At 51.9% G+C, this 17,740-nt stretch overlaps 1 long non-coding RNA gene across 1 annotated transcript; it reads right to left on the reverse strand.

Annotated features, from left to right (window-relative positions):
* Positions 1–7,769: 7,769 nt before the first annotated feature.
* LOC139179625 (uncharacterized) lies at positions 7,770–16,378 on the reverse strand. Its single transcript, XR_011563948.1, has 2 exons — positions 16,246–16,378; positions 7,770–8,183 (listed from the first exon to the last, which is right to left on the reverse strand). It is a non-coding gene; the product is annotated as an uncharacterized lncRNA (long non-coding RNA).
* Positions 16,379–17,740: the final 1,362 nt, after the last annotated feature.

A 17,740-nucleotide genomic window follows, 5' to 3' on the forward strand; every position in this document is an offset into this window, starting at 1 on the left:
AAGTAGGAACAGCCCTATTGCTTCAGAGCCACTGGAATTATCCACATTAGCCCATCCTAAGCCTGCCTCCCTGTGGAAACCACCCAAAGGTTCTTGCTCATGGTGTTCCCTCACTCCCTCTGCTGCCTGGCTGACCTTGGTGCTCCCCATGTGGCCCTGCAGGGCATGCCCCCTCCTCTCAGAAACTTCGTGTGACAAGCTCTCTTTTCTTTTTTTTTAAATTTGGCTGCTCTGGGTCTCAGTTACAGCATGCAGGATCTACTTCCCTGACCAGGGATTGAACCTGGGCTCCATGCGTTGGGAACATGGAGTCTTGGCCGCTAGACCACCAGGGAAATTCCCAAACTATCTTTCCAATGGCAGTCATCGCTGCTGGTCTCACCATATCTGAATAATAATATAGTGTTAGTTGCTCAGTCGTGTCCAACTCTGCGACCCCATGGACTGTAGCCCACCAGGCTCCTCTGTCCATGGAATTCTCCAGGCAAGAACACTGGTGTGGGTAGCCATTCCCCTCTCCAGGGGATCTTCCTGACCCACGGATCAAACCTGGGTCTCCCGTACTGTAGGCAGTTTCTTTACCATCTGAACCACTGGGGGATCCCAATTTTAAAATAGTTCCTTAGCTATCTGGGCCTTAATTTCCTCATCTTTAAAATGGGGATAAAAATAGTATTTGCTGACTAGAGTCGTATTTAGGATCAGTGTTAATGACTGTAAATGCTAACCACACAGTCCAGCACATAGTAAGTGCTCATTAAATGTTAGTGATGATGATAACAGCTAATAGTACATTGGCTGGGGGATTATTGTGGAAATAGCATGATTCTGAGGTCACAGGTTCAATTCCTGACTCTAACACTCCTTAGCGGGATGACCAGAACTCAACCTTTGGGGCTTCAGTTTTCTCACAGGGAAAGTGGGGATGAGGACCATCAACTGCACAATATTAGTGAGAGGATGAGATCACCTAAAGTGTCTGCTGAATGCTGGCACCAAGGCCCGCTCATAAAAGCAAGTGCTGTGCTGGAAACAGAGTATGTTTTCGGCAAATACAAAAGAACAGGTTTCAAGTCCAAAATATTGGCTGAGAGTTTATTTTGATCTCAGTCCCCAAGGGGGAGAGTTGATCTTTCTTTCATCCCTGGGCCTGATTTTTGCCACTTGGGATTTCTGAAAGCCAGCCTCTTGAGGGATGCGATAACTCATGCTTCCCACCACCCGGTGGTTATAAAAAGCTCTCACCTTCCAGAAGAGTGACTCAGGGTGTTAGCTCTAGAAGCACTGGAAAGTCAAAGTGTTAGCCGCTCAGTCGTGTCCTACTCTTTGTGACCCCCTGGATTGCAGCCCGCCAGCCTCTTTTGTCCATAGGATTCTCCAGGCAAGAATACCGGAGTGGGTTGCCATCCCTTCTCTGGGGGATCATCCCAACCCAGGGATCGAACATGGGCCTCCTGCATTGCAGGCACATTACCGTCTGAGCCATGGGTTCAAATCCTGTCTCTGACACTCTGAAGGTGCCAGGTGGAGAAGGTGACTTTATCTCACTGTGCCTTGGTTTGCCCATCTGTAAAACGGGCTCTGGGGAGGCCAAGAAGTTCCAACCTTACGAAGTGCCCAGCGCAGCGCTGTCCTGTCACAGGCCCTGGTGTGTGTGGGTCAGCACCTCCTCTGGCCTTCTTGCGGTTCCCCAGAGACTCAGAGCTCAGAGCGCTGGTGGGGGTCAAGCAATGTTCAGCTTCCTGCTTCCCAAGTGAAACTGCAGGACCTAGGGGTACTTAATCTGGAAGAGAAAAGGCTCCCAAACGAACATTTACTGAGCACCTTGTTGTTGTTTAATTGCTAAGTAATGTCCGACTCTTCTATGACCCCACGGAATGTAGCCCACCAGGCTCTGCTCTCCATGGGATTTCCCAAGCAAGAATACCGGAGTGGGTAGCCATTTTCTTCTCCAGGGAATCTTCTCGACCTAGGGATCGAACCCGCATCTCCTGCATTAGCTCATTACCACTGAGCCACCAGTGAAGTCCTTGTGGACCTACGATGTGCTAATTGCTGCTCTGGGTGCTGCATTTCAAACAGATGAGCCCAGTTTCTGCTCACATGGAGATGACAACCTATCAGAGGAGACAGATGATAAAGAAACAAGTAAAACCCACAAAAGCATCACCTAAGGATAAGAGCTCTGGCTTCTAAGAGAAAGCGATGTGGAGGGGACAGTGTGAGATGAGAAAGGAGGGGGACCAAGACTGAGGCTGCCACCCCAGATGACCAGGATCCGAGTCTGATTCCTATTCTCAGCCTGTTTGGGAAGCAGGGCAGGATCATGTCCACCCTCCCTGCGGGGGCCTCCAGCCAGGTTGGAGTGGAGGAGACCAGGAGGCCCCCAGGAGAGTGCGAGAAGCCCCTCAGAGCTGTTTTAATTGAAAGATGGCTTCTTCCCTGTGTTCTCTGTAGGCAGCGGGGGCTTTGAATTAAACATGAGCTGTGATTTATTTATCAAGTCTTTGAAAAAGTCTCTCTCCGACTGTGACTCGGCACAGCCCTCCAGTTAACCCTTCCTGGCCTCTGATCAGGGGCACTGAGAGCCTCCCCATCAGATCCATCTGCAGAGAGGCATGGGGGCGGAGGGGAGGGGGTGATGCTGACTCACTTGGGAGGAGGGAAGAGGAGGCTGAAGAGGGCATCAAGCTGCCAGCTACTCGCTTTGATCAGCCCTCGGATCTCCACCGCTCCCCGGGTGCCGGAGCCTGACTCCACAGACTTACCCCACCCTCCGAGTGGACTGACTTCTTGATCACGATTCTTCACTCCCCTGTAGCAGAAATGCACTGCCAAACCTTTGCCAGGGTCTAGGGGCAGACAGAGTGGGCTTCCCGCCTACTAGCTGTGGGCATGGCCAAGGGCAGGCTAATGTAGGAGCTGTACAGAGATCCCTAATGTGCTTGTGCAGCTTGGCCTGCCTTCTCAGGCCCCTGCCTTTCATGGAAAGAACATGCCCTGGGCAGCTGCAGCCCCTCAGCCCGGGCCACAGAAGGGAATATGAGATGTGAGTGAAGACCTGCTGAGCTGTGAGAATAAATGACTGTTCTGTAAGCCACTGAAACCTGGGGTTGTTTGTTACCAGCCTCAACATGGCGATATCTGACTAATACACTCAGCCTCCATTGGAAGGCACCAGTGGATCCGAGAGCTGGAGGAGATGTTCAGGTATCATCGCCCCATCAGCAATGGCCTTGCTTCCTGTCTGCTTTGCTGTGGTTCTAGAAGCTACAGTTCCCTGCCCTTGCCCATCAGGCCTGGAGGTGGTGACGGCTTCCCACTTTCGGGAGTCTGTGTGTGTATCACCCTTCCTGGTTGATTCCTCAGTCCCGCCTCTACCTCTGTACACAGCCCCTCATTCGAAAATGCCAGGAAAGCACACCCGTGTCATTGCAGCATTATTCACAGTAGCCAAGACGTGGACGCAACCCACGTATCCATCAACAGATAAACGGATAAGCAAAATGTGGTCTGCTCACACAATGGAATATTAAGCAGCCTTAAAAGGAAGGAATTTGTGGCACATGCGGCTGAATCTTGAAGACATCACAGTAAAAAAAATAAAGCAGTCACACACACACAAATCGAATACTGTATGATCCCACTCATAGGATGTCCCTAGAGTAGTCAGATTCATAGAGACAAAAGGTAGAATGGCCGCCAGGGGCTGAGATGACGGAGAATGGGGAGCAGTGTTTAACGGGCATGGAGTTTCCATTTCAGAAGATGAAAAGAGTTCTGGAGATGATGGTAGTGATGGTTGTACAACGTCAAGACTATTTATTTATTAAAAGAACTCTTTTTGGTCGCTTGGTGTGGCATGTGGGATCTTAGTTCTATGACCAAGGATCGAACCGGGGACCCTGGCATTGAAAGTGCCAAGTCCTAACCCCTGGGCCACCAGGGAATTTCCCATTTTGACTGTATTCGATATCACGGAACCGTTGGCTTAAAAATGGTTAAGATGATACATTTTATGTTGTGCATATTTTGCCACAATAAAAAAATTAGAAAAAAAAAAACTCCCAGAGGAGGGTGTGCCTCGTTCCCATGCTGACCTTGAGTGATCTCTGGGGTGTGCCCTCTTTCATCTCCATTCTCCATCTCCTACCCCACCTGAGGTCAGGTCTCAGGGCCAGAAGCTGAAAGGGACCATGTGAGACTCCAGGCTCAAGCAGGACTCTTCAGGGCCTGGGGACCAGCCCAGAGCATCACCCTCATGCATCCTTCCAGACGCTGGTACCCAGCCACTCGGGGAGCTGAGCTGTAGCCATGACGATCTGCTGGTACAGCAGGTGACACTGGTCACCCAGTGAATGACTCCGCCCCAAGGAGCCCAAGAGTCAGTCCAAGGCCCCCCGTCTCAAGTGGTGAGAAGAAAGATGTGAACTTGACCCTGTGAATTTGAACCTGTGAGAGGTTCTGGGATGCCCTCATTGATGGGGGACTTCGGGTTATTCCTGTTCACCGTCCTTGTGGGCTGCCAGGACCCATGGCCTGGGAATCACAGACCTGCTGGGTCCCATCGGTGGGAACATTTGAAATAAAGGATCATATGAGTCAGAGCTCTTTAAGTGGTCAGTCAGAGCTCTTAAGCTCTTTAAGCTCTTCACTTACACTTCCTTAAACTAAAAGGGTCTTTAATGTGAGAGTGAAAGCATTATTCACTCGGTCATGTCCGATTCTTTACAACCCCTTGGACTGTAGCCTGCCAGGCTCCACTGACCATGGGATTCTCCAGGCAAGAACACTGGAGTGGGTTGCCATTTCCTTCTCCAGGGGATCTTCCAGACCCAGGAAATCGAACCTGAGTCTCCTGCATTACAGGCAGATTCTTTACCATCTGAGCCACCAGAGAAGCCCCCAAAAGGGCCTTTATTAACTCAGAAAACTGAAAAGTGCTGAGGAGGTGGGCTTCTAAGTTGGGCTCAATTCAGCTGTTTGACCACACCAAGGACCCGGATTCTTCTGTCTCTCTGCTCTGTCTTGGGCTTCACCCAAGGCTGGCTTCCCTCTAAATGGGGAGTCAGGCAGCCAGGGAACTTGGTGGGATGTGGGGGTGGGGGCATAGCCCTGCAGCTGAGAGGCGGTTATTCCCTAAGTTCTCACTTCTGTGTTGACTGCCTCCCCCTGGAATATCAGCCCTGTGAGAATGGGCACCGTCCAGCTGCCCCAGTACCTGGGGGTGGGGGTGCGGGGAGTTAGGGGCAGACAGCAGGGTCTCAAGAAACATGGTGGAAGGGCAGCATCTGGGGGTCTCGCTTGAAGGCAGAGGAGTGTGAGAGCCAGTGCGGGGGTCCTGACCATTGCCGCTCCTCCCGGGCGTGAGGTGACGATCACCCAGGTCCTCCTGTCCTGTTCCCTGGCCCAGCATTGCTCAGGGAGTGCCAGATGGCTCCCAGGAGAGGCGAGGCATGGTTGGGCAACTTGATTAACTTGCCTAACGAACTCTGAATTCTTTCCATTTTTTTTCCCCATGACAACTGTACTGTCTCCCTAAAACTGTTATTGACTCCTCGTGCACGGGGACGTAGGTGTAACAGGAAAGCGTGTCTGCACACGGCCGACGAGAAACGGAGTGGTGTGGGGGGGAGGCAGAGGCGGGGGAGGGGCTACATTGGGAGGCCGACGTGGGCCCAGCCACAAATCCTGGGCGCCGGAACAAGTGGAGAGGGAGCAGCGTTGCCATGTTGAGCAAATAAAAACACACAAGGCCCAGTTAAATCCAAATTCAGATAAACAACAAAGTATTTTTTTAGTAAGAGTCTAGCACATGCCGTTACAGCCATTCATCCGGTAAGGCAACAAGGCAGGGAAGGGGCTCGCTGAAAAGCAGCAGAAGGGCACCCCAGCCCTGGTCCCCTGGACAGAGGTCACCAGTGACCCCTCTAGAGTCTTCCCACAGAGGGTCACTAGTGTCCCAGCGGCAGAGGAGGGCCAGGGTGCCTACCCTCTGGCTAAGGATGTCCCCTGGGGTGGGCTGGGCGTCACCTGGGTACCCACCTGTTACATTCCTGGGGCTGCAAGAACAAAGCATCTTCAAAACTGGGTGGATTAAAACAACAGGCATTTGTTCTCTCAGGGCTGGAGGCCAGAAGGCCACAGGCAGGATGCTGCTGGGGCCACACTCCCCCTCCAGAGTCTGATGGAGCATCCTCCCCAGGCCTCTTCCGGCTTCTGGGGGCCCCCGGCAGCCCTCGGTGTCCTCCGCTTGTAGACACATCACTCTGATCTCTACCTCTGCCATCACCTCCCTTCTCCTCTGTGTCTCTGTATGTCCTCTCTTCTTCTAATTAGATGCCAAGCAGGGCTTCCCTGGTGGCTCAGTGGTAAAGAATCTGCCTGCCAATGCAGGAGACACGGGTTCGGTCCCTGGTCTGGGAAGATCCCACCTGCCACAGGGCAACTCAGCCTGTGCACCATGACTGCTGAAGCCCGTGCGCCCTAGAGCCCGTGCTCCACAAGAGAAGCCACTGCAATGGGAAGCCACACACACATCCAAGAGCAGGCCCCGCTCTCTGCAGCTAGAGAAAAGCCCACGCAGCCATGAAGATCCAGCACAGCCAAAAATCAAAACAAAACAAGAGACGCCTGTCACCGGACAGAGGGCCACCCTGATCCCGTGTGATCTCATCTCAACTGATCACACCTGCGAAGACGCTTCGTCTATGGTCACACGCTGAGCCTCCAGGTGGGCGTGAATTTGTTGGGGGGGTGGTATGCCTTCCAGCGCGGGTCTCTCTCTCCTTTCAGAAACACACTGAATGCTTTTCCCCAGGACTCTACCCTGCACCTGCTCTTTCTGTGACCAGCAGCTCCTGCTCTGTTCCTCTGCTCTCCTGACCTCTCACCCAGGAGAGCCCCCCAGGACCCAGGGCCCCACCTCGACTCCCTTCAGTGCAGCCTCCATGCCTGGATCTCCCACGTTCCTAACCACAGCCTGACTGTCTCCCAACCTCTGGGCACCTGCAGGCACACCTGCACACACCTGTGCACACCTGCGCACACCTCCACTTGATGCCACGCACACCTCCGTCTTCACGGCCGACACTTGACCACATCACCACCCCCCCTCCTTGGTGCTCCGTCTCAGCCGATGGCATCGCATCGCCGTCCCCCGAGTTCCCGCCCGAACCTGAGTCATCCTCACGCCCTCCTCCTCTCGCACCCACAGCCGATCTGCTGGGAAACCCTGTCGGTTCTACTTTCAGAATCGATCCAGCATCCAAGCCCTCCTCACCACCCCCACTGCCGCCTCCCTGGGCTCAGCCACCGTCACTTCCCTCCTGAGTCGGTAGGACAGGCTCCTTGTCCTCCCTGTCCCCACGGCAGCCAGGACGGTCCCATGAACACCTGTCAGATGACACCAGGGTCTCCACCCTCCAGCAGCTTCCAGGACGCTGAATAGAATCCAGAGTCCTCACTGGGGTGTTGCAGAAGCTTCGGCCTTGGAGACCTCCCCCACTCCTGTCTCACCACCTCCCTCCTTCTGCCACACATGGGTTCTTCCTACTCTCTGTTCTCACTGCAGGGTCTCGGCACCTGCTGCTCTATTTATATATATCCTGTTGGTTGTCTCTCTAGAGAACCCTGATTAGTACAATTACCATCTGACAATTTTACTATATCTATGATAGATGGATAGATAGATGGATATTGCATACATATTATCATGTAATACATTTACTAGAATATGAACTCCATCGTAGCAGAAATTTGTTTGTTTGTTTGTTTTTTTTACTCCACCGTGTGGCTTGTGAGATCTTAGTTCCCTGACCAGGAATCAAACCTGCGCCCCCTGCATTGGAAGCATGGGGTCTTCGCCACTGGATGGCCAGAGAAGTCCAGGGATTTCTTTAAATTTTCTGAAATAGTGCCTGGCACATTGTAGGTGCTCCACAGTGTTGGTTAAAGTCATCATAATTGTCTTATTCTGCCCAGACTGTCGTGACAGAACACCCAAGACTGCGGCGCTTAAACAGAAACTGACTTCTCCCAGTTCTGGACGCTGGAAGTCCAAGATCAAAGTGCTGGCCATGCAGGTTTCATCCTGAGGCTTCTCTTGGCTTGCAGATGGCTGCCTTCTCACCGCGTCCTCATATGGCAAAGGGAGAGAGCGCTGGTGTCTGTTCTTCTCTTTCCTTTAAAAAAATTTTTTTATTGAAATATAGTTGATTCACAATGTTTCAGGAGAACAGCAAAGTGATTTGGTTATACATACATAATCTTTTTCAGATTCTTTTCCATTATAAGTCATTAGAAGATATTGACTACACTGTTCCTCTTTTTTAAAGACTTTTTTTTTTTAATGTGGACCATTTTTTAAAGTCTTTATTGAATTTGTTACAATATTGCTTTTGATGTTTTATGTCTTGTTTCTTCTGGCCGAGAGGCAGGTGAGACCTTTGCTCCCCAACCAGGAATGGAAATTGTACCCATTGCATTATAAGATGAAGTCTTAGTCACTGGGACTGCCAGGGAGGACCCTGTTCCTTTTATTATTTTTTTTAAAGAGATATTTATTTTTATTTACTTATTTGGCTGCACCGGGTCCCAGATACAGCACACAGGATGTTTAGTAGTGGCATGCTGGGTCTTTTAGCTGTGGCACGTAGGATCCAGTTCCCCGACCAGGGATTGAACCCGGGGGGCCTGCATTGGGAGCTCGGAGTCTTAGCCACTGGACTACCAGGGAAGTCTCCCTGTTTCTCTTCTTATAAGACAGCAATCTTATCAGATTAGGGCCCCCACAGCCCATTGACCCTCCTCAAGACCTCATCTCCAAACACACTGAGGTCCATGCAGCACAAGCTTTATTCAGTAGCCAAAGAGTGGAGAAGGGGAACTTCGCGCACAGATCAACTTCCTGCCCACTTGGCGATGGGGATTTAATTTTAAAGAGTAGAGACAAGGGAGGGGGAGCGAGATTCATAGTAAGGAGGCACAGACAGTCTGTGGGGCAGGGGCAGGGCTTTCCGAGGGAGTGGGGTGCCCCCTCTTTTTGTCCTTGTTTGGTCTCCACTGTCTGGTCTGTCGTTCAATACACAGTGTGAGACTCAAGGTCTGTTGGAGGTCAGATTCGCCCCCACCTTGGTCCGTTTGGATCCGCCTGGATTTTTTTGTTTGTCTCTCTCTATTGCTTCCTTTCTTACATCTGGACTCCACAACCTAAAGATTTATGCTAATTCCTGCTAAAAGTGGGGGTTGTCGAGTTTTGAGCAAAGACCTAGGACAGCACTGGCCACATTTCTGAGCTCTGATTCCCCACAAACAGAGGCGCTGGGGCAGCCAGCACTGCTGGGAACGGCGGGGCTGATGCTGCTGCCTGGGCGTGGACAGGTCAGCCACCTGTGGGGGGCACTTAGGGAGACCAGCCAAACCGTTAGACGCCGAAGCCCAGCATCCTTCCCAGGGGGCTTCAGAGACCCCATCCTCATGCCATTGCACAGTGGGTCCAGGGCGGCATGAGTGGCACAGTCCCTGAGGCCCTTTCCTGCCCCTCCTCGGTAAGGAAGTGACCTCAGGACAGAGGGCGGTCAGGGGGTCGGCCAGCCTCCTTCCTAGACCCCATGACTTCCATGACTTCCTAGATTTCCATGATCCCAGGAGGCGCCCCGCCCCCCAAAAAAGAAAGCAGCCCCTGGCTATGTCTGGGGCAAGGCCAAAGAAAGCAGGTCCATGCTCAGGTCACAGTCACTCCTGGGGCCCTGGTGACGCCTGTAGGCAGAGTCTCTGTCCCACCCACACAGGACAGGGCCAGCTCCTCGGAGACAACAGAAGCCTGATGACACGCTTTTGGCCTCCAGCATGCCCAGCACCCAGCGGGGTTCCTCTAGTTGGCTTAGGACAGCCAGGGCCCAGCCCTGGGGGCAGGTGTGGCCTCCCCTGCCTGACACAGTGAAGAAGGGGGTTAAAGAATGCTGGGGGCCAGAGGATTCAGCACACTCTGAACAGCTGTGCAGATGCAGCGGAGAATCAGTGTTCAGGGACACTTCCTGGAGGAGGCGGAAAGCAGCAGGGTCTGAGGATGAGCTGATTTTAGAGTTTAGAGAGATGGGGAAGAAAGGACATTCACTTGGGGCCACAGCCTGAGCAGGCCCTAACATCTTGGGACCTTACCAGGACCTTCTCTGGGGCTTAGCACACAGCAAGCACTTAATAGCTGCACAGCTGGCAATTGTACCCACAGTAGCCAGATGGCAGACCAGTAGTGCCTTCATTCTTCTTGCTAAGTCACACTGCTTCCCCCACTTTTACCAGCGATCGCCCACATTTACCCAATAGAAAAGCCTGGAAACTCAGTGGGCTCAAAGAAAGGCTGTTAAAATGTTCATGTTGATGCTGGAAACATGATTGACATTCCAGCAGAGCTGGTGTTTGTCTCCTTTTTTCCTTTGCTTCCCTGCTAACTGGGGTTTAATATTTGCTGTCCCCGCCACTCATTTTGGGGTGATTATGAGTCTGCGTGCTAATTCGCTTCAGTCCTGTCCAACTCTTTGCAGCCCCTTTGTAGCCCGCCAGGCTCCTCTGTCCATGGGATTCTCCAGGCAAGAATACTGGAGTGGGTAGCCATGCCCTCTGTCAGGGGATCTTCTCAACCCAGGGACTGAACCTGCATCTCTTCTGTCTCTTGCATCGGTAGGCAGGTTCTTTACCACTAGCGCCAATGGAAATGGAAATGGGGCAGCTTCTCTTGTGACTTAAAGGCAACATGGCCTGGGTCTGAAATTGTAGCTGGAAAAGCTGATCCCAGGTACCCTCAGAGGTCATGCTGGTCCTTGTCCCTGTCTCAAAATGTAACAGCCACTCCATCGGGCCTGGCAGGCGCTCTTCAGGGAAGTATGACCTCTTCCCTTCTTCATTCACTTTCTGCAGACACTTACATGAGAACCTGCTAGGTGCTGCAGGGGGCTGGGCTCTGGGGAAGGCAGAATGAATAATACAGACCTGCTTCCTCCTTCTTCAGGAGCTTCCAGTCCCAGGGGAGACAATAGTGATCAAGTCATCAATCAGTCAATCAAAAACAAGCAATCAATATATCGCTATATCACTTCATGGCAAATAGATGGGGAAACAATGGAAACAGTGACAGACTTTACTTTCTTGGGCTCCATAATCATTGCAGATGGTGATTGCACCCATGAAATTAGAAGATGCTTGCTTCTTGGACAAAAAGCTATGACCAACTTTTTAGCATATTAAAAAGCAGAGACATTACTTTGCCAACAAAGGTCCATCTAGTTAAAGCTATGGTTTTTCCAGTAGTCATGTATGGATGTGAGAGTTGGATCATAAAGAAAGCTGAGTGCTGAAGAATTGATGCTTTTGAACTGTGGTGATGGAGAAGACTCTTGAGAGTCTCTTGGACTGCAAGGAGATCCAACCAGTCCATCCTAAAGGAAATCAGTCCTGAATATTCATTGGAAGCACTGATGCTGAAGCTGAAACTCCAATACTTTGGCCACCTGATGGAAAGAACTGACTGATTGGAAAAGACTCTGATGCTAGGTAAGATTGAGGGCAGGAGGAGAAGGGGGGGCAACAGAGGATGAGATGGTGGGATGGCATCACCGACTCAATGGACATGCATTTGAGCAAGGTCTGGGAACTGGTGATGGACAGGGAAGCCTGGCGTGCTGCAGTCCATGGGTTGCAAAAAATCAGCCATGACTGAGTGACTGAACTGACTGACATGAGGGAATGGTGCAGAGCAGTCTGCTCTGGAGAAGGCAAAACAAAGTCGAACTTAGAAAGCATGGAGCATTTGAGACGGGGTCCAGGAGAGCCTCTCTGGGGCCATGTTATTTGAGCGGAGTCTCAGGCAATGGGAGGGCGTTGGTGCATGGAGAGAATCTCATTCCAGGCTCTTGGCATCTCCCTGGCGCTTCGATGATCATTGAATTCATTCCTGAGCCCCAAGGAGGGTGAATGAAGCGGCAGGAACACAGGCGAGTAATGAGATGCTCTGGAAACTGCAGGCAAGGCGGCTGCTGCCTGAGGCTTGGCACAGACTCACATCAGAAAGCAGCAGTAAGAGACCAAGCAGGGCCGGCTCGTCACGGCCAGAGCTCACACAGCGACCAGGGCTGTCTGCAACTTCAGAGAGCGTCTCCAGGGACAAGAAGGTCCAGGGCATCCCCTGCACCCCAGCCTGCCTCCCTGCTCCACAGAGCGCCCTCTGGGCTTCGGCCACTTTGGGAGAAGAAAGGGGCGGGGATGGTCCACGTGGCTTCTCAGCCATAACTGACCCAGGCTGCCTGATCCTACCTGATCTCTGACTCCTGCTCCGCGTCCTCACTCCCGGCCCTAGATCTGGTGGCCTAGTCTCCTGGCCTGGCCCCAGGGAGTTGTGCCTTCGTTGGGCCTGGAGCCCCAGTGTGGGTCTGGTCTTTTCTTCCTGCCTAAGTCTCCAGCCTAAGTCATTAGGCTTCTCCAGCCTGAGACGCTCCCGGTTCTGGGTTTGCACCCCGCATAACGACTGGACCGCCCCCACATACTGAGGAGTCACTAGGTCCCAGTACCACCCTTTCCTGGGGTGCAGCCAACCTTGAAGGTGGCCCCTGGGAACTCCACCTCCTGTGTGCGCCGTCTTGAGCAGACCCCGCCCACATGTGGCACCAAGGTTGGTCTTCTGGACCCGTAGAAGACAGCAGATGTTTCTGAGATTAGATTACAGAAGATCCGAGGTGCTCTCGGAATAATTGTGGGAAGTCAGCTGCCCTGTCTGGAGTGACCCACCTGGTACAGACTGAGGCCGCCTGCCCACAGCCGCGTGAGGAAAGGAGGTCTTCCAGCCCAGTGGGGCCTTCAGAGACTGCAGCCCGGCCAACATCCCAGCCGTCACTTCACAAAGGATCCTGAACGAGAACCACCTAGCTAAGCCACTCCCGCATTCCTGACCCATGGAGACCCTGAGATAATAAAGTTTGCTGTCTTCAGCCGCTCAGTTTGCGAGGAATTTGTCACGCGACAAGGGATGACTAACGCTCATCTCAGCTCTTTCAATCCTCAAAGCAAGTCTACGCTGTGCAGTGATGGCTGTCTCATACAGGCAGGAAACGGCTGCTCCAACGTGTCAAATCACTGGCCCCCAGTCTCTCAGAGAAGGTGTGTAGAGGAGTAACCTTGGGCATTTGCATCCATTGTAACCAGACCTCTGGATTTCTATCCACTTCACATGTTCCCACTCAGCGCGTATGTTCTCAGCTGACGGCTTTACTCCTCAAAATAAGCCCTGGGGAAATACTACCATTTGCAGCAACATGGATGCAACTAGAGAGTATCATCTAACCGAAGTAAGTCAGACAGAGAAAGACAAATACCACAGGATAGCACTTATACGTGGAATCTAAAATGTAGCTCGACAACCCTGAACATTCACTGGAAGGACTGATGCTGAAGCTGAAGCTCCAATACTTTGGCCACCTGATGCAAAGAGCCAACTCATTGGAAAAGACCCTCATGCTGGAAAAGATTGAAGGCAAGAGGAGAAGGGGACGACAGAGGATGAGACGGTTGGATGGTATCACCGACTCGATGGACAGGAGTTTGAGCAAGCTCTGGGAGTTGGTGATGGACAGGGAATGCCTGGTGTGCTGCAGTCCATGGGGTCTTAAATAGTTGGACACAACTTAGTGACTGAACAACAACAAACAGAAACAGCCTCATCGATGCAGAGAACAGACTTGTGGTTGAAAAAGGGGAGGGAGGAAGGAGAGGGATGGACTCGGAGTTTGGGGTTGGAAGATGCAAATTATTACATTTATTTATTTATTATTTTAAAAATATTTATTTGGCTGCATTGGGTCTTAGTTGCAGCACTGAGAATTTTTAATCTGCAACTGTAGCACTTGGGATTTCTTCTTCTTCTTTTTTTTTTAACTTGTGGCATGTGGGATCTAATTTCCTGACCAGGGCTTGAACCTGGGCCCTTTGCTTTGGGAGCTCAGAGTCTTAGTCACTGGACCCCCTGGGAAGTCCCTGAAAACTATTACAATTAAAATGGGTAAACAACAAGGTCCTACCGTACAGCACAGTAAACCGTACTCGATACCCTGTGATCAACCAGAAAGGAAAAGAATATAAAAAAGGAATGTACATACCCGTATAACTGGGTCACTTTGCTGGACAGCAGAGATCGGCACAACAATGCTTATCACTATACTTCAAAAAAAAAGTCCTGGGGTGCTTACTTTATAATCACCCCTATTTTAAGGATGAGCAAACTAAGGCTCAAAGAACCCTGCCTCACTCAGGATCCACAGCTGAGGTGGAGGGAGTCTCAGAACTCAGTCCTCTGGGGTCACTGGAAGCTGCCTAGGGGTGGCACTTTTCAGAGCAGGGGTCAACCCTGGGGCTGGAAGTGGGGCCTGTGTGACTTCAGGCTCTCTTTCCCCTACTCAGGGCTGTGGGGTCCCTCCTCCACCTCTCCCACCCCTCAGCCAGCAAAGGGCTCAAAGCATGGCATGATGGGGACTACAGGACTGAGGTTTCGAGAAGCTGTTTACTCTAGGTCTTGAATTTTAAAGAGTTTAAAGTCCAACTTGGACCCTCAGCTCCCGGGATGCCTGTAACCATGGCAGCAGCTCATGAACAATAGCAAATATTTGCTGATTGAGAGAGAGAGAGAGAGAGAGAGAGAGAGGTAGGGAGGGAAACAGGGCTTTGTCCTGGGTGCCTGCAGATGGCCTGGGGGCTGTCCCCAGGGGCACACGGATGCTTCCAGTAATAACTCCTCTACTGAGGGGGGCACATTCCCCATCTCTGGCCCAGGCCCTGGGTTTCTGCCTGAAACATGCCTTCAGGACAGCACGTCCAGGGCCAGATTCTGGGTGGACCTCTGCACTAATAAGTTCCTTCTTTTTCTCGAGCCTCAGTTTTTTTCATCTGTAAAATGGGAATAACAGACTTGTCTGCCTTTTTAGGGAAAGTCAGGTAGCTTAACTAAAGGTCAGCTGCCCTGGAGCATCATCATGAGGAACTGTTGTAAAGACCACCCCCTCAATTGGATTCCAGATTGAAGAGATGTCAGGAGCTCCAGGCCACCGTCCAGGTGGCCCAGAGACGAGCAGTGGCTTGCTCAAGGACACACAGCAAGAGCAGCTGGATCCAGAAGCCAGCCACCCAGGCCTGCTGTCATCAGGCCAGGAGGCCCTCCCCGACCAGCTGTCACCAGCTGAGAGGTTGTGAACAATGGCTGTCGGGTGCTTCTGTGCGGACATGCTTGGGGCTTAACTGGAATCTGGGTCAGGGCCTGGACAGTGTCTCAGCAGAGAGAAGCCAGGGAAGCAGACTCTGAGCTGCTGAGAAGGGGTTCAGCGTTCCCTGCAGAAGCCTGAGGAAGGAATCAGGGCTCTCGCCACAGGCCAGCCCCCTCACCTGGGCTTTCCAGGTCAGCCGCTTCATGTACACACCTTGATTTGTAAATAGGCCAATATTTTAAATTACATTCTAGTGAAAAAAAAAAAGATTGGCCTCCTGGTGGCTCAGCAGTAAAGAATTCACCTGCCAAGAAGGAGACATGGGTTCGATCCCTGGGTTGGAAAGATGCCCTGGAGAAGGAAATGGCTCCCACTCCAGTATTCTTGCCTAGAGAATCCCACAGGCAGAGGAGCCTGGTGTGCTACAGTCCATGGGGTCGCAAAGAGCCGGGCATGACTTAGCAACAAAACAACAAACAAAAAAACAAACAAAAAGGTTACATCATATTATTAAGAGAAGAAGGTGTACAGACCAAGCACACAGAATGTACTAAAGGCCTGGAATTGAATCTTAGCTGTTTTAGAAATTTGGGGCCTCAGTCTCCCCACAGGTAAGCAGGGCCCCCACCTTGCCCAAGCTGGGAGCCAGTCTGAATGTTCTCAGGAGACACTGCTCTGAAAGTTTCCTCAGAGCCCTCTCCACTCTGCCTCCTCTCTCATCTGGAAGCAAGAATATATTTATTTATTCCATTTTCCTATTTCTTGCACTGGAAACTCCTAAAATAGAGCAGGAGGTGGGGCTATGAGGAGAGGTCCCTGGGCTCTGAAAGCTCCTGTCTGAGGGACCACAGGCACCTGGGACTCTGTCCACGAGGTTGGGGGTGAGGGCGGGTGGAGGTGGGGGTGTTTCCTGAGCGCACCCCGCCACACCCACGCTGCGCAGACCTGTCCTGGGTCCAGGAGGATGGGATCTTTTTGATTGCAAACTATGGTTAAGCCATACCTCGATTCTTCTGCTTTGCCAGAGGCCCTGGCTTCTAGCGGGTGGCTTGGGAACCAGCGCTGCTGCCCTGGGGAAAATGACGGCTGCGTCTGCAGCAACCGTGTGGCCCTCGGTCCCCCGGGGTAGAAAGACAAAGCCGGTTGGGAAGGAACTGGGCGTGCCCTTGTCGCCAGGGGGCGAGGTCAACCTCCGGGGGCGTGGCTGACCCCAGGGGACCACCCCGCTCCAACCGAAGGCCTACAGGCCAGTGCAAAACAGCAGAGACTCCAAGGGCTCATAGTGCCTGTTCCCAAGGGAAGGACTTCGGAGAGCTCCCCCCAAGTCAGATCCATTGCCCTTTTGGGGGCAGACAGATACCACTCAGTCATTCCACTGTCCCTAGACAGGGATGCCTGGCCTGCTGTAGTCCATGGGGTCGCAAAGAGTCAGACAGGACTTAGTGACAGAACAACAAGAGACAGGCAGGAACCCAGGCGCCCTGCCTTGGGAGGAGGCCTGCCTAAGGAGTCTTAGGCACTGGACCACCAGCTGCTGCTGCTGCTAAGTCGCTTCGTCGTGTCCGACTCTGCGACCCCAGAGACGGCAGCCCACCAGGCTCCCCCGTCCCTGGGATCCTCCAGGCAAGAACACTGGAGTGGGTTGCCATTTCCTTCTCCAATGCATGAAAGTGAAAAGTGAAAGTGAAGTCGCGTAGTCTGGTCCGACTCTTAGCGACCCCATGGACTGCAGCCCACCAGGCTCCTCCATCCATGGGATTTTCCAGGCAAGAGTACTGGAGTGGGGTGCCATCGCCTTCTCTGGACCACCAGGGAAGTTCCTGAACAAACATTTCTTAAATAGAGCCGTTGGTTGTTGGTATGCAATTTATGATGACTTTTTAAACTGTGCCTATGTATTACATGTCTGTTATATATATGGTATCTGATGATAAATAGACTTCAAAGAAAGTAAATGCAGTATTTCTTGCCAGTCCTGAGTCTTGCCAAGACACAGACCCTTCATGACCCACGCCACTCCCTTAAGCACAGAAAGCCAGGGTTTGGGGTGCATTATTCCCGCAGGACCTGGTCTCTGGTATATGATGAGTGACAAGGAAATGTCAATCTACCCACAAGCTTTAGTCTTCTGTGTTTTATTTCTGCTTGAACAAGGTTTTAAAATGTGCTCATGAATATTTGCACTGACAGCGACAGAGACCAGGACTGCTGCTTTGTAGAGAGAAGTAAAACCGTCCAGTAAATTTGCCTAGTGCTTCCTGAAGAAAACAATGGGAAGCCAGCAGCCTGTCAAGGCCAAAGTCACATAACCAAACACGCACAGTCCTGGCCTTGACAGGCTGCCTTGTTAGGTTGAAGTCCCCAGTAACGATCAAATCGCTTCCGTGTGACTGAGCAACACCAACCTCAGGCAGTCAACTGGTGGTTCTCTGAGCCATCGAGGTTGAGGTCAATGGCCACGTTGGTTCATTCACAGCTGAATGTGGAGCAAGGAATCA

Source organism: Bos indicus, chromosome 25, assembly GCF_029378745.1.
Source record: "Bos indicus isolate NIAB-ARS_2022 breed Sahiwal x Tharparkar chromosome 25, NIAB-ARS_B.indTharparkar_mat_pri_1.0, whole genome shotgun sequence".
Taxonomy (NCBI): Eukaryota; Metazoa; Chordata; class Mammalia; order Artiodactyla; family Bovidae; genus Bos; species Bos indicus.